Genomic DNA, 14,795 nt, shown 5'->3' on the forward strand with positions numbered 1-14,795 from the left:
ATGGTTGTGTCGCCGTACGCGTACGCCATGGTGATACGGTCCATACACGCGTGTGTAGGGTCTGTACCACTATGGTTGTGTCGCCGTACGCGTACGCCATGGTGATACGGTGCGTACACGCGTGTGTAGGGTCCGTACCACTATGGTTGTGTCGCCGTACGCGTACGCCATGGTGATACGGTCCATACACGCATGTGTAGGGTCCGTATCACTATGGTAGTGTTGCCATACACCATAGTGGTACGGAACCTACACACGCGTGTACGGACCGTATCACTATGGCGTACGCCTACGGCGACACAACCATAGTGGTACGGAACCTACACACGCGTGCACGGACCGTATCACTATGGCGTACGCCTACGGCGACACAACCATAGTGGTACGGACCCTAAACACACGTGTACGGACCGTATCACTATGGCGTACGCCTACGGCGACACAACCATAATGGTACGGACCCAACACACGCGTGTACGGACCATATCACTATGGCGTACGCCTACGGCGACACAACCATAGTGGTACGGACCCTACATACGCGTGTACGGACCGTATCACCATGGCGTACACGTACGGCGACAGAACCATAGTGGTACGGACCCTACGCACGCGTGTACGGACAGTATCACTATGGCGTACGCCTACGGCTGCACTACCATAGTGATAAGGACCCTACACAAGCCCTCAGAGCGTGTGTACGGTGCGTTTCACACCTTACACTGGTGACAGGTGGCACACAGAAAGGAATTGAGCTGTCATACTTGGCCGAGGCTGGACATCAAATCATTGTCAGTGAAGTCCTACATGTCTCGGGCCTAGGTGTGTCAGGCTGTGATATGGCACAAATCTCCTCATGTTGGAACCCAGTAGATGTGTGATGAGCTGTGTACACAGGTCATGTGTCAAGCTGTACTATGTGCCACACATCCCCTTCACACCTTTGACATGTGTGCATGTAGTACAGACTTGTTAAGCACTGCGTCACTGGCATGGCACAGTCGCCAACACCCGCAACTGTCCCCTGATGCCAGGTACACGGATGACACCTGACATGTGACTACCGGCGTTGCACGATGTGAGTATGTCATGTGTGTGTCATGTGTTCCCATAAGCTTGCTGTTGGTGTTCCGTCAAATGCATCTGCAGTTACTGCATCCAACATGTGCATGTGTGTGGATGGGCATGGCACACTATTATGCACACCAGGACACATGTGGAATCAGACGTAACGTGTGTATGTATGCATCGAACATGGACTTGCGAGACAAGGACATATCTGCGTAGTATCAATGTATGTGTTATCAGTTTTTACATGTACCCCTTCATGGCAAGGTGTGCGGTCTGTCCTTTTTTCAGGGACATGTGACCTGTGCCTCTAGTGTTCTGCAACCTGGCTGTATGATAAACATCCTTCTCCTGCCCACATGTGGATGTCTGTCACTCCTGTAATGCGTCTGCCTGTTCACTTACACTGGCCCACAGCGAGTCTTATGCCATGTCATGTTGAGCTTGTGAATCCACGTTTGTAGATGGCTCTTGATAGGAGTGTCACCTGCCTGGCATACGTGTCCAGGATATATTGCACAGACCTGACTCTGCATGTAGCATATGTGTATTGGCTGTTCAACATGTGCTCAGTACATTGACAGTGTTGTTGTACTGTACTCACTCTTTGTTGTCCCTTCCAAATTACTGCAGGGCTCCGCCTCTCCCCCGACCAATCCCAGACTTGGCTGCCCTGAGGGAACGTGACTGTATACGCCGCTACCGCTTCACCCAACGGTTGATTCTGAACTTGACAGCAAGGCTGGCACCACACCTCCAACCGCTACACAGGTATCCTACTGCACTGACACCCAATATGAAGGTGATGGCAGCCCTACATTTCTTTGCCACGGGTACATTCCAACATACCATTACTCATGTTGGTGGCATGTCCCAGACCATGTTCAGCCGTGTCCTGCATGATTTTTTAGAGGCCATGTTGGTTCACCTGGATGAGTTTATTCATTTCCCAACTCCTGAGCAGTTGACAGGTGTCAAGGGTGACTTCTATGCCCTGGGAGGGATGCCCCATGTCATTGGGTCTATTGATGGGACACATGTGGCTTTGGTACCACCACAGGCACAGGAGGTAGCCTATAGGAACAGGAAACATTACCACTCCATTAATGCCCTTGTGGTGAGTCTTGCTAACATGGTGATTTCCCATGTATGTGCTCGTTTTCCAGGATCAGCACACGATGCCTACATCATGAGGCGTAGCAGGGTGCCTGAAATGATGCTGCAGCTGCGCAACGAACGAGCATGTCTTGTTGGTGGGTATACTCTGTTACTCCTGTATTTAGTGTCATCTTTCTGTCTTACTGCTTCTCCTGACCCACTTCTGTCCATGATGTTTCCATGTAGGGGACTCTGGCTATCCCAACATGCCATGGCTGATCACACCTCTCTGCAACCCCAGAACGGCTGCCGATCACCGGTACAACAACGCCCATGGGCAGACCAGGCGAGTGATAGAGAGGACCTTTGGCCTCCTGAAGAGCCGATTCCGGTGCCTCCACAAGACCGGCGGCGCACTCCCATATGCACCGGTGAAGATCTGAAAAATCTTCCTCGTGTGCTGCATGCTGCACAACATGGCAGTGGAGAAAGCTGTGCCACTCATCCTGGATCCGGATGAGCAGGAACATCCACCCGTGGAGGACGAGGGGCTTGCTGACGAGGCAAGTGATGTTGAGGAGGAGGAGGAAGAGGACATCCGGAGTCGGCTCATACGCAACTTCTTTGCTTAGTGGTGAGTTGCAGTGTCTGAGTGTGCACGCTTAGAGCCTTGTGTGGCATGTGTTGCAATGTGTGGGTCCATCTGCATGTCTGGCAAGCGAGTCAGAGGTGTGTTTGGATGTGTCACTCGAGTGATGGTGTAATAACAGTATGTCTTACCTGAGACACTGTTAGACGGCGACCTCAGAGGAGCCCGGAAAGGGGTCCTGACTACCCTGAGACCCACCCTCAAAGTATCGTAGCCGGGCACTGGCGGGAGATTCCCCAGGGGGAGGACTCTCGCAACTAGGATCGTACTTCTGGCACCACACGACACAGAGGGACCACACTGGGTATTCTCAGAACAAGCTTTATCAAACAGGTATCACTGCAAATATGTACAAGGTGAGCACGGGCTCAAGAGTCTCGGAAAGGTAGGGGGTAGCGGGACTGTCTCTGGTAACGGTTCAAAGGAGGGACGTACCCGGCGCACAGCTCACAATCCTCGAGCTGGGGGGTAGGCTGGTTGTCGTGGGGTCCGGCGGGACCGGTGGAGTCTGTGGAAGCCGCGAGTCACTCAGCGGGCTCAGGTACAAGTTCGGAGGTCTTACGATCTTCAGGGAGCCGCGAGTCACTCAGCAGGGCTCAGGTACAAGTTCGGAGGTCTTACGATCTTCAGGGAGCCGCGAGTCACTCAGCAGGGCTCAGGTACAAGTTCGGAGGTCTTACGATCCTCAGGGAGCCGCGAGTCACTCAGCAGGGCTCAGGTACAAGTTCGGAGGTCTTACGATCTTCAGGGAGCCGCGAGTCACTCAGCAGGGCTCAGGTGAGTTCCAGTTCCAGGAGCCGCGACCACGTCAGCAGGCTCTCGTTGTTCCAGCGTCGAATCTGCCGGACAGCCCCAGAGCACCCCTTGTTATAGTTCGACCCCTCTTTGATGTCCGGAGTCTGTGCAGGCAGGGGTCTTGTCACCTGGGGGTCGCTTGTCGGGATTTCCTGCTATAGTCTTTTGATTCTTTCAGGGCCGGGTCGGGAGGAGTCCCAGACACCCAGCAGGCGTGGAGCCAGTCCTCAGGGAGGCCTGAGGGCCGATCGAAACCCATCGTCCCGGGGGAGTTCAGAGGTGCGATAGAACTGCTCCTCCCTCTCTCATCCCCTGGAAGCGGGATGTCCTCCAGCCGGAGTGGCGCCTCTATGCCCGGGTCGCGCTGGGGCCGGGCGGCCATCTTGGTGCATGAAGTGGGCACGCGGGCCCGGGGTGGCCGAAAGGGGAGAGGCCAGGGACGGGGATGTCCGGGTCGGTGCGTGTGTCCTGGTGGGGAGGTTCGGCTGGGCCGGGGGCTTGGGCTGTAGGTACCAGGTTTCGGTGGTGCGGGGGCACGGAGGGCCATTCTACGAGGCCGGGTCCAACACGCGTCCCCCCCAGCTGAAAGCCGGAGAGAACTGCCCATCAGCTTGGGGGGTTCTCTTCGCTGAGGCGGAAGAACCGGGAGAGGCCGTCAGCATTGGCGTGGTCCGTACCAGGGCGGTGTTCCACGGTGAAATCCATCCCCTGGAGGGAGATTGACCACCGCAGTAGCTTGGGGTTTTCTCCTCGCATCTGCATGAGCCAACGTAAGGGCCGATGGTCAGTTTGGACTCTGAAATGGGTGCCAAACAGGTAGGGTCGTAGCTTTTTGAGTGCCCAGACCACGGCAAAGGCTTCGCGCTCTATGGTGCTCCATCTTTGTTCTCGGGGCAACAGCCGCCGACTGAGGAAGGCGACGGGCTGGTCTAGGCCTTGGTCATTTACTTGGGACAGGACGGCCCCAATGCCATGCTCGGAGGCATCGGTTTGGACTATGAACTCCTTGGCGTAGTCGGGAGCCTGGAGGACGGGGGCAGTACACATGGCCCTTTTTAGGGCATCGAAAGCTTCCTGGCAGGCAGCCGTCCACTGCACTTTCTTTGGCTGTTTTTTAGACGTGAGTTCTGTGAGAGGGCCGACAAGGCTGCCATACCCCCGAATGAATCTTCGGTAGTAGCCCGTGAGTCCCAGAAAGGCTCGGACCTCCGTCTGGGTGATGGGTGGTTCCCAGGCCAGGATGGCGTCGATCTTTGGCTGTAGCGGGGCGACCTGGCCACTCCCGACCTGGTGCCCCAAGTAGACCACGGATCCTTGCCCGATCTGGCACTTGCTGGCTTTTACTGTGAGGCCTGCCTGGCGCAGGGCGATTAGCACCCTTCGGAGGTGCTGGAGGTGCTCACTCCACTCTGAACTGAAGACAGCGATGTCGTCCAGGTATGCCGCGCTGAACTGTTCTAGCCCGGCCAGGACTCTATTCACCAGTCGCTGGAAAGTGGCCGGGGCATTTTTCATCCCGAAGGGCATTACGCGGAAGCGGTAGTGCCCATCGGGGGTGGAGAAAGCGGACCGCTCTTTGGCCCCTTCGGTGAGCGCAATCTGCCAGTATCCGCAGGTGAGGTCGAATGTGCTGAGGAACCGGGCTGCCCCTAGTCGGTCAATGAGTTCGTCGGCTCGTGGAATGGGGTGGGCATCGGCTCGGGTAACGTCATTGAGCCCCCGGTAGTCCACGCAGAATCGGAGCTCGGGGGCGACCCCGGGGGCCGCTGCCTTCGGGACCAGGACCACGGGGCTGGCCCAGGGACTGTCAGAGGGCTCGATCACCCCCAGGGTCAACATCTTCGAGACTTCCGCTTGAATGCAGGACCGGACCCGGTCAGGAACCCGGTAGGCTCGGTGTCTTACCGGCGGGCTGTCCCCGGTGTCCACATCATGAACACACCAGTTGGTGACCCGGGGGGTCAGGGAGAAGAGGTCAGAAAATTGTCTTAGGAGCTGGCGGCAGTCCGCTTGTTGCTGGGCAGTGAGGGCTGGGGAGAGGTTCACTCCTTCCACGGAGCCATCCTGCTCCTTGATACACAGGAGGTCCGGGAGGGGATCCGACTCATCTTCGGCCCCGTCATCGGTGGCCAGCCGGAGGCTCAGTTCTGTCCGCTGGAAGTGAGGCTTGAGGCGGTTCACGTGCAGGACCCGGAGGGGATCCCGAGGCGACTGGACGTCCACCAAGTAGGTGACTTGGCTCTTCTTCTCGACCACTTTGTAGGGCCCAGTCCATCGGTCCTGGAGAGCGCCAGGCTTCACGGGGGCCATGACCCACACCTGCTGGCCCGGCTGGAACTCGACCAGAGTAGCATTCTGGTCGTACCAGCGCTTCATTTCTTCTTGACTCGCCTCCAGGTTGGCCTCGGCCAGTTCTCGGAACCTCCTGGTCTGGTTCCGGAGGGCCAGGACATATTGGAACACATCTCGGGGGGTGGTCTGGGGTGCTGCCTCCCACCCTTCCTTAACTAAACTGAGGGGACCTCGGACGGGGTGCCCATAGAGTAATTCAAACGGGCTGAACCCTAAGGACTTCTGGGGGACCTCCCGGTAAGCGAACAAGAGGCAGGGGAGCAGGACGTCCCACTTACGCCGGAGGGGCTCTTCTAGGCCAGCGATCATCCCTTTCAAAGTCCTATTAAACCTCTCTACTAGGCCGTTCCCTTGGGGATGGTACGGGGTGGTGAACTTATAGGACACCCCACATTGTTGCCACAGGGACGTCATATACCTGGATATAAAATTAGTGCCGCGATCGCTCACGACCTCGCGGGGGAAACCCACCCTGGAGAAGATCCCCATCAGGGCCCGGCCCACCACGGGGGCCGTAATGGTGCGTAGGGGAATAGCCTCTGGGTAGCGGGTGGCGTGGTCCACTAGGACCAAGATGAAACGGTGACCTTGGGAGGTGGGGGGGTCCAGTGGCCCCACGATGTCGATCCCGACTCGTTCGAAGGGGGTACTGACGACCGGGAAGGGTTGGAGGGGAGCCTTGCGCTTCCCCCCACTCTTCCCACTGGCTTGGCACGTGGGGCAGGACTTGCAGTGGGCCTCTACCGCTGCTTTCATCTTAGGCCAATAAAAATGGGTCACGAGACGGCTGTAGGTCTTGTCCTGACCCAGGTGACCGGCGAGGGGGACATCGTGGGCTAAGCCCAGGAGGAAATCCCGGAAGCGGAGAGGTACCACCAGTACCCGTCCGGATCCCAGCTCCACTGATTTCTGCTCACTATACAGGACGTTATTCTCCCAATAGATTCGGTGCGTTCCGGTCTGGTCACCTGCGGCTTGGCCCTCGGCCTGGCGCCGCAGCCCGACCAGGGAAGGACAGGTGGCTTGCTCCCGGCAAAATTCTTCTCGGGTGGGCCCGCCCTCGTGGCGCCAATGGGCCAACTCGGGTAGATCCCCCAACTCGGGGACCGGGGCGGGGTCGGATGGTGCGGGTTCGTCGCTGGCGACGGACCCTTCCGATGGGGGAACGGGAGGACCCTCGGCGGGGACGGTGCTGGCTACTTCGACCGGGGTGCTCTCGATTTCTCTCCGGGGAGTGAGTCGGGCTGTCATAGATCGGGTGGTGGCACACACCCACTCGGGGAGTCCCATCATTCCTAGGTGGGCCTTGCGCTCTACGTGCTTCCAGGGAGAACTCTCCAGGTCGTTCCCTAAGAGGCAGTCGACCGGCTGGGAGGTTCTTACGGCCACCTTGAGTTTACCTATCACCCCTCCCCACTCAAATGGCACCAGGGCCACCTGACACATACTTTCCCTATTGTCTGCAGATATCACGGGGCAAAAGACATTGGGGAGGATCTGCTCCTCGGGAACTAGGTGCCTGAGGACACCGGTGATACTGGCCCCGGTGTCCCGCAGGGCCTCTACCTGGTGGCCATTGATCTTGACGAGCTGCCCATATTTCTGTGTGTTGGACGGTAGGAGGCTACCAGGAATCATTTCCCTATCTCCCAGGGATACTAGGGCCATCGCGGCTGGTTCCCACTCCTCGGCTTCCTCAACCTCCTCCCCTAGGGCTACGTTGGCTATCTGTCTCGCAGGGGTGACTTGGGTGGCCATGGGGCACTCTGGGTCATTGGCGTAGTGCCCGGGTTTCTGGCAGCGGAAACATGTGACGGTCACCCGGTGTCCCCGTCTCCCAGGGGGCCCTGTTACTGGTGGGGGGGGCGCCGGGAAAGGTGGAGGTGGTGTCTTCGGGGGGCTAGGCTGGGACTCCCTCGGCCCTCCCTGGTTCCCTCCCCCTCTCTGGCGGGGTGGTCCCTGACTGGTTCGGGGGTACTCTCCTACCATGCCCCGGGAGACCCGGGTGTTGGTCCAGCGGTCGGCCTCCACGGCCAGCTTCCGGGGATCTGTGAGCTTGCTATCCAGCAGATGTTGACGTAGCTCTACGAAGCAGTTCGCAGCCAGATGTTCCCATAACATGAGGTCAGTGAGTTCGGCAAGGGTGGTGACTTTGCTGCCCTTGACCCACCCATCGAAGGCCCGACTAAAAAAGTTTACATACTCCACCCAGGTGGTGCCCGGGATCTTCCTGCAGTCCCGGAACCGTTGGCGGTACATTTCTGGGGTGAGGCCGTATCTTGTGAGGAGAGCCTCTTTCATGTGGCTGTAGGAGGTCTGCAGGGAGAGGGGTAGGTCGAGCAGGGTGTCCCTTCCTTCGCTCAGAAACCGTCCCCACAACCCCGCCCCCCAGTCCTTCTGTGGAATCCGATGGGAGGTCATGGCGACCTCGTAGGCCCGAAACCATTGCTGAATGTCATCGTTTTTATAATATTCTTTGACCACATCCTTGGGGATGTGGACCTTCTGTTCCGCTGGGGGGGCCGTCTCTCGGTTCCCCGAGGGCCTCCCGTCCTCATTTCGGGCCTTGAGCTCGAGTTCCTTTAAGCTCCGTTCGTGCTCCAGTTGGAGCTTTCTTCCTTCGTGCTCCCGTTGGAGCTTCTTTTCTTCCAGTTCGCCTTGTACACGCATTTGCTCTACTGCTAGCTTCTTCTCCGCTAACTTCAATTCGCCCTCGATTTTGAGTTTGGCTAACTCGAGTTCATGACTGCGGCTTCTCTCTCTGTCCGCGAGCTCTTCCGGGGATAGCCCCCCGTCTGGTACGATGCCTCGCACCTGATTGCTACTGCTTTCACTTTGGGGGGGTTCGGCTTCGTCGGGGCGCTCCCCCGTGCCTTCCGGGCGGGAGGCCCCGGTCTCCACCCAAGTTTTCAGTGCTTTCTGCAAGTCTTCCTTAGTGTTGAGGCCAGTGGTAGCGATTTTAAGTTCTTTGCAAAATTGTTTTAGCTCTTTGTGTGTGTATTCTTCCAGATGCTCCACCTGGAACACTCTGTTGGCGTTGGTTTCTGCGGAGCTCGTGGCGCTTCCTTCTGCCATCTTTGTTGGTCGTGCGTCCGTCGTTTACTGTACGATCTCTAGGTGATGGGCCCGAATCCCGTCGCTTGCCACCAATGTTAGACGGCGACCTCAGAGGAGCCCGGAAAGGGGTCCTGACTACCCTGAGACCCACCCTCAAAGTATCGTAGCCGGGCACTGGCGGGAGATTCCCCAGGGGGAGGACTCTCGCAACTAGGATCGTACTTCTGGCACCACACGACACAGAGGGACCACACTGGGTATTCTCAGAACAAGCTTTATCAAACAGGTATCACTGCAAATATGTACAAGGTGAGCACGGGCTCAAGAGTCTCGGAAAGGTAGGGGGTAGCGGGACTGTCTCTGGTAACGGTTCAAAGGAGGGACGTACCCGGCGCACAGCTCACAATCCTCGAGCTGGGGGGTAGGCTGGTTGTCGTGGGGTCCGGCGGGACCGGTGGAGTCTGTGGAAGCCGCGAGTCACTCAGCGGGCTCAGGTACAAGTTCGGAGGTCTTACGATCTTCAGGGAGCCGCGAGTCAGTCAGCAGGGCTCAGGTACAAGTTCGGAGGTCTTACGATCTTCAGGGAGCCGCGAGTCACTCAGCAGGGCTCAGGTACAAGTTCGGAGGTCTTACGATCCTCAGGGAGCCGCGAGTCACTCAGCAGGGCTCAGGTACAAGTTCGGAGGTCTTACGATCTTCAGGGAGCCGCGAGTCACTCAGCAGGGCTCAGGTGAGTTCCAGTTCCAGGAGCCGCGACCACGTCAGCAGGCTCTCGTTGTTCCAGCGTCGAATCTGCCGGACAGCCCCAGAGCACCCCTTGTTATAGTTCGACCCCTCTTTGATGTCCGGAGTCTGTGCAGGCAGGGGTCTTGTCACCTGGGGGTCGCTTGTCGGGATTTCCTGCTATAGTCTTTTGATTCTTTCAGGGCCGGGTCGGGAGGAGTCCCAGACACCCAGCAGGCGTGGAGCCAGCCCTCAGGGAGGCCGGAGGGCCGATCGAAACCCATCGTCCCGGGGGAGTTCAGAGGTGCGATAGAACTGCTCCTCCCTCTCTCATCCCCTGGAAGCGGGATGTCCTCCAGCCGGAGTGGCGCCTCTATGCCCGGGTCGCGCTGGGGCCGGGCGGCCATCTTGGTGCATGAAGTGGGCACGCGGGCCCGGGGTGGCCGAAAGGGGAGAGGCCAGGGACGGGGATGTCCGGGTCGGTGCGTGTGTCCTGGTGGGGAGGTTCGGCTGGGCCGGGGGCTTGGGCTGTAGGTACCAGGTTTCGGTGGTGCGGGGGCACGGAGGGCCATTCTACGAGGCCGGGTCCAACAGACACTATTTTCACCTCGCATGTTGACAACCTTATACGTGTCGAGTACATGCCCATGCATGTGGATGTGCTTATTTTGGCTCACTTCTTGTGTGTCTCTCATCCCCAGGTATTTGCGCATGCTGTCTGCTGGTGGCATTGTTGTGCTCCTGTTATTCCTCATGAATACAGCAACGTGTGCTGAATCAGCGTAACATGCACGGACATGTCGAAAAATCACCTTAGGGTAAGGGATGCACCACGGCTTTTTGGGTGTGCTATTTGTTTGGAATGTGTGTGCACTGCTCCTGTTCATGTTTGGTTACTTAGCATACATGTAGAATCACCATGGGTCACATGACATGGAGCTGGATTCACCTGAATTGATAGTCACACTTGGTGACAGTCATCTGTAATGTGATTGTGGATTGTGATGAAGGCATCAATGTGTGTAACACTGCCCTCGGAAACATACGGGATGCACCGGGTTGACATAGTGTGGGACATCCCCATTAGTGGTTCAATGGTGAATTGCAGTCTCTCTGTGAGCAGCACGGGGTGTTTGCCTCAAACCTGTCACTTGTGTGCCAGTTCTATGGGTTTCCTGCATCTGTGGTGCAAAGGGGGGTGCCAGTGTAGGTTCCACATGTTCATCCACATGACCTGTGCATCTGTTAATATAGATGCATTTGCCTTCCGGCAAACATGACTAATAAAGGTGTCCCTCAGCCTCCAAGGTGCCTCATCTCTGTCAATGCAGGTCTCTTGCCACTGTGCATGCGGCATGTCTGGCATAGTTGTCACAGATTGTGCATGTGAGTCTATGTGTAGAGTAGCAAGATGCAAGGTGTTTGTCAGGGATTATGATATGTATTGTGCACGATGTACATGGCTGTGTAGGTATTTTGCCATCTCAGTCCCCACAACGGCCACTTTGCTGCATGTGCATCCATTGTCTGTGTGTGTGCCATGTTGAACCAGACACTCCTCCCTTCTCATACACCTTTTGCAGTAGTCCTTTCTGACATGCTTGTGTTAGTATGCAACTTGTGGCATGGTTTCCAGGACATGGTGCCTGCTGCTGCAGGCCCTGCAGCAAGGGCACACAGAGTTTCTAGATTTGCCCTCACACACACACCTCTAAGACGCACCCCCCTTCCTCCCTCCACCCATTCATTTTGGTGTAATCTGCTTGTGTGTGACACAGTTGCGGTGGCAAAGGCTGGACCGTCTGCACATGCTACGTGCACATTGCACGTGCCTCATGTCCTTGCATGTGCCACATCACGCTACACCATGATGTTGAGGCCACCCACCAAGCAATGTCCATCCAATACATCTGCTGCATGTACTCAGGCATGCCCTCATCGCCCACACAACACCTTTGCATAATGAGTGTGCAACTCCAACTGCCTACACAGCGCTGGCACGCCTTCCAGGCCCTGTCACACCAACCAGGTCATGTCCCTCCTACTCCCCACCGGCTCTGTACCCCAACATGGCCATGTGAGTGGTACTCCAGGCCTCTGCATGTAGTATGGTGTCGTTGTGGGACACATGGCACAGGTATCATGTCTCAGCGTGTCAGTCTACAATGTGTCCAGGATACCCCTCTACACCATGACATGCGCACTGCATCTCATCATCATCTGGTATCCCATTGACAGGCAGGTGCTCCTCACCCTCCCCAAAGACGCTGTCCTTGCCAGTTCTCATATTGAATAATGCATGGTATCCATTGGCAGATGGCTGCACATTGGCCACCTGATGCTGGACTCTTACACGACTGAGGTGTTCATCTGCGGATTGTCCCCTTACAGCTGGGTCAACTGCTTGTGTTCCACCCGCAAGAGCCCTGCACAGGCACACAGTGTCCACGCACACGAGCTGGTGTGCATCATGGAATGCTTGCTCACATGTGCTATGCTGATCACCAGCATCTGTACCTCAGGCCTCAGCATACTCTGAATTATGCACAAGGTCCACTGTTCGATCCACCTCAAGGCAAGAAAGACCATCCCCCAGGTCAACTTCGACATCCATGTCCAATCCTACCCTGCACTCTCGGGAGAAGTACCTTACAACTCCCATGACACTTGTCCACATCCAGGGTGCATCTGCACAGCTCTGCTTCAACATCTGGCAACCCAGCCACATCACCGTCCAACAGGGATAGCAGCAATGGATCACTGTCATCTGCAGGATGACCTTCACAATCCACGGCCACACTCAGGATGCAGCCCACGACCACGCCCCCAACACAACCATGTGGCACTGTCATCCAAGACCCCATTGTGCCATCTCCATGCATCCAACCTTGGCCTGGCCACCATTCTCCACATCCACCTGACTCCTGCTTGCAGGACATAGCTCTCCCACCTGGCTACACATACCTGGGACTCCCACCCCAGGACACTCCACATGATCCCTGACCTCTGCGCATGACTGTTGCTCTTCGAAATAGGTCTGTCCGCACAGTTGTGCAGGCACCCCCTCAGCTGGTTGGGCCCATCACGGGTGAGTATGGTGCTCCATGTCTGTATTGGATGATACATTGTGACCCATGTGTGTCCTGTGCCAGACTCAGACCCCAGGGTATGCATGGTTGGAGTTACTTCAAAACTCAGGCATGGTTTGACTTGCCAACACACACATGTAATGGAATAATGCTAAATGACGGCATCATCTCGTGATTTCTAATATCTTTATTGGTGGTGCGGTACGTGTTTGGGGGGATGCAAAGTGGTGCTCGCCGAGTGTCTGTAATCCAAAGTTCACAGGGGGAGTTGGGATCCTTGCCATTGGAAGTCATCAGAGTCCATGCCACAGACTTTGTCAACATTGGTCAGATAGTGACCAGCAAGTCCATGTGGCAGAGAATGTCCTTGGATGAGGTGCTGCTGTTGCGCCAGAGGGCCAGGTGCCAGGCCAGGTGACCTGGGAGATGGTGATGGTCCGCTGACTCTCACGGTCTTTTGCGTGGACGACCCACCTTCCTCCGGGGACCCTCAGAAGCAGGCCGTGACGATGTCTGGGATGCTCCGTCGGACGAATCCTCCTCCTCCTGATCCCTCCCTGTGGCTGGTGGTGATCTACGCCTGGTGGCACAGGGAGGGTTGCCCATGTTTTCGGCAATCCGACGGAGTACACGGGTCAAGTCTGTTTGCACCGCCACGAGCTCAGCCAGTCTTGCCTCCATCCGTCCTTGGTGTTGCTGTTGACTGGCATATTGCTCGGCCTGCACGTTCTTTATCTGGTTGAGGGCCTCCACGGCCTGGCTGATGCCCCTGGTGTCACGCCGGTATGTGTCCAGGATGTTGCGGACGTGTGACATAACCGGTTCCTCAGCTGTCTGGTCAGGTTCGCGCCTCCGCCGTCCTCCAGTCCCACCACCCCTGCCCACTTGAGCCTGGCCTGCCCTTGTGGGCACGTCGGGTCTCCGGGACCCCTGAGGGATGGCATTTGCGGGGTCGCCTGCCTCCTCCTGGGTGCCCGGGGTCCCTCGTTGTTAGACCCGGCCTTGTGGCATGGCCATCCCTGACCCCTAGCCACACCCCCTGTTAGACCCGGCCCTCGTAACATAGCTAGACCTGACCCCTGCACCTCACACCAGCCCCCAAACCCACGGCCTAGCTGATCCTCCCCACCAGAACTCGCACGCACCCAACCCGGACTTCCCCGTCCGTGGCCTTCTGCCCTTTGGCCACACCGGGCCCGCGTGCCCACTTCATGCAACAAGATGGCCGCCCGGCCCCAGCGCGACCCTGGCCTAGAGGCGCCACTCCGGCTGGAGGACATCACGCTCCCCCTGGGATGAGAAAGGGAGGAGCAGTTTCTATCACACCTCTGCGCTTCCCTGGGACGGTGGGTTTCGATCGACCTGCCGGCCTCCCCGAGGGCTGGCTCCAAGCCTGCTGGGTGTCTGGGACTCCTCCCGACCCGGCCCTGAAAGGATCAAAAGACAATGGCAGGAAACCCCAACGAGCGACCCCCAGGTGACAAGACCCCTGCCTGCACAGACTCCGGACATCAAAGAGGAGTCGCCCTATAACAAGGGGTGCTCTGGGACGGTCCGGCAGATTCGCCTTGGAACACCTGGGCCCTGCTGAGTGACTCGCGGCTCCCTGAAGATCGTAAGACCTCCGAACTTATGCTTGAGCCCTGCTGAGTGACTCGCGGCTCCCTGAAGATCGTAAGACCTCCGAACTTATGCTTGAGCCCTGCTGAGTGACTCGCGGCTCCCTGAAGATCGTAAGACCCCCGAACTTATGCTTGAGCCCTGCTGAGTGACTCGCGGCTCCCTGAAGATCGTAAGACCTCCGAACTTGTGTTTGAGCCTTGCTGAGTGACTCGCGGCTCCTCGAAGATCGTAAGACCACCGAACTTGTATCCGAGCCCTGCTGAGTGATTCGCGGCTCCCACAGACTCTCTTGGTCCCGCCGGGCCCCACGACGACAAGCGTATCCCCCAGCTCGAGGATTG

Source organism: Triturus cristatus, chromosome 9, assembly GCF_964204655.1.
Source record: "Triturus cristatus chromosome 9, aTriCri1.1, whole genome shotgun sequence".
NCBI classification, from domain to species: Eukaryota; Metazoa; Chordata; class Amphibia; order Caudata; family Salamandridae; genus Triturus; species Triturus cristatus.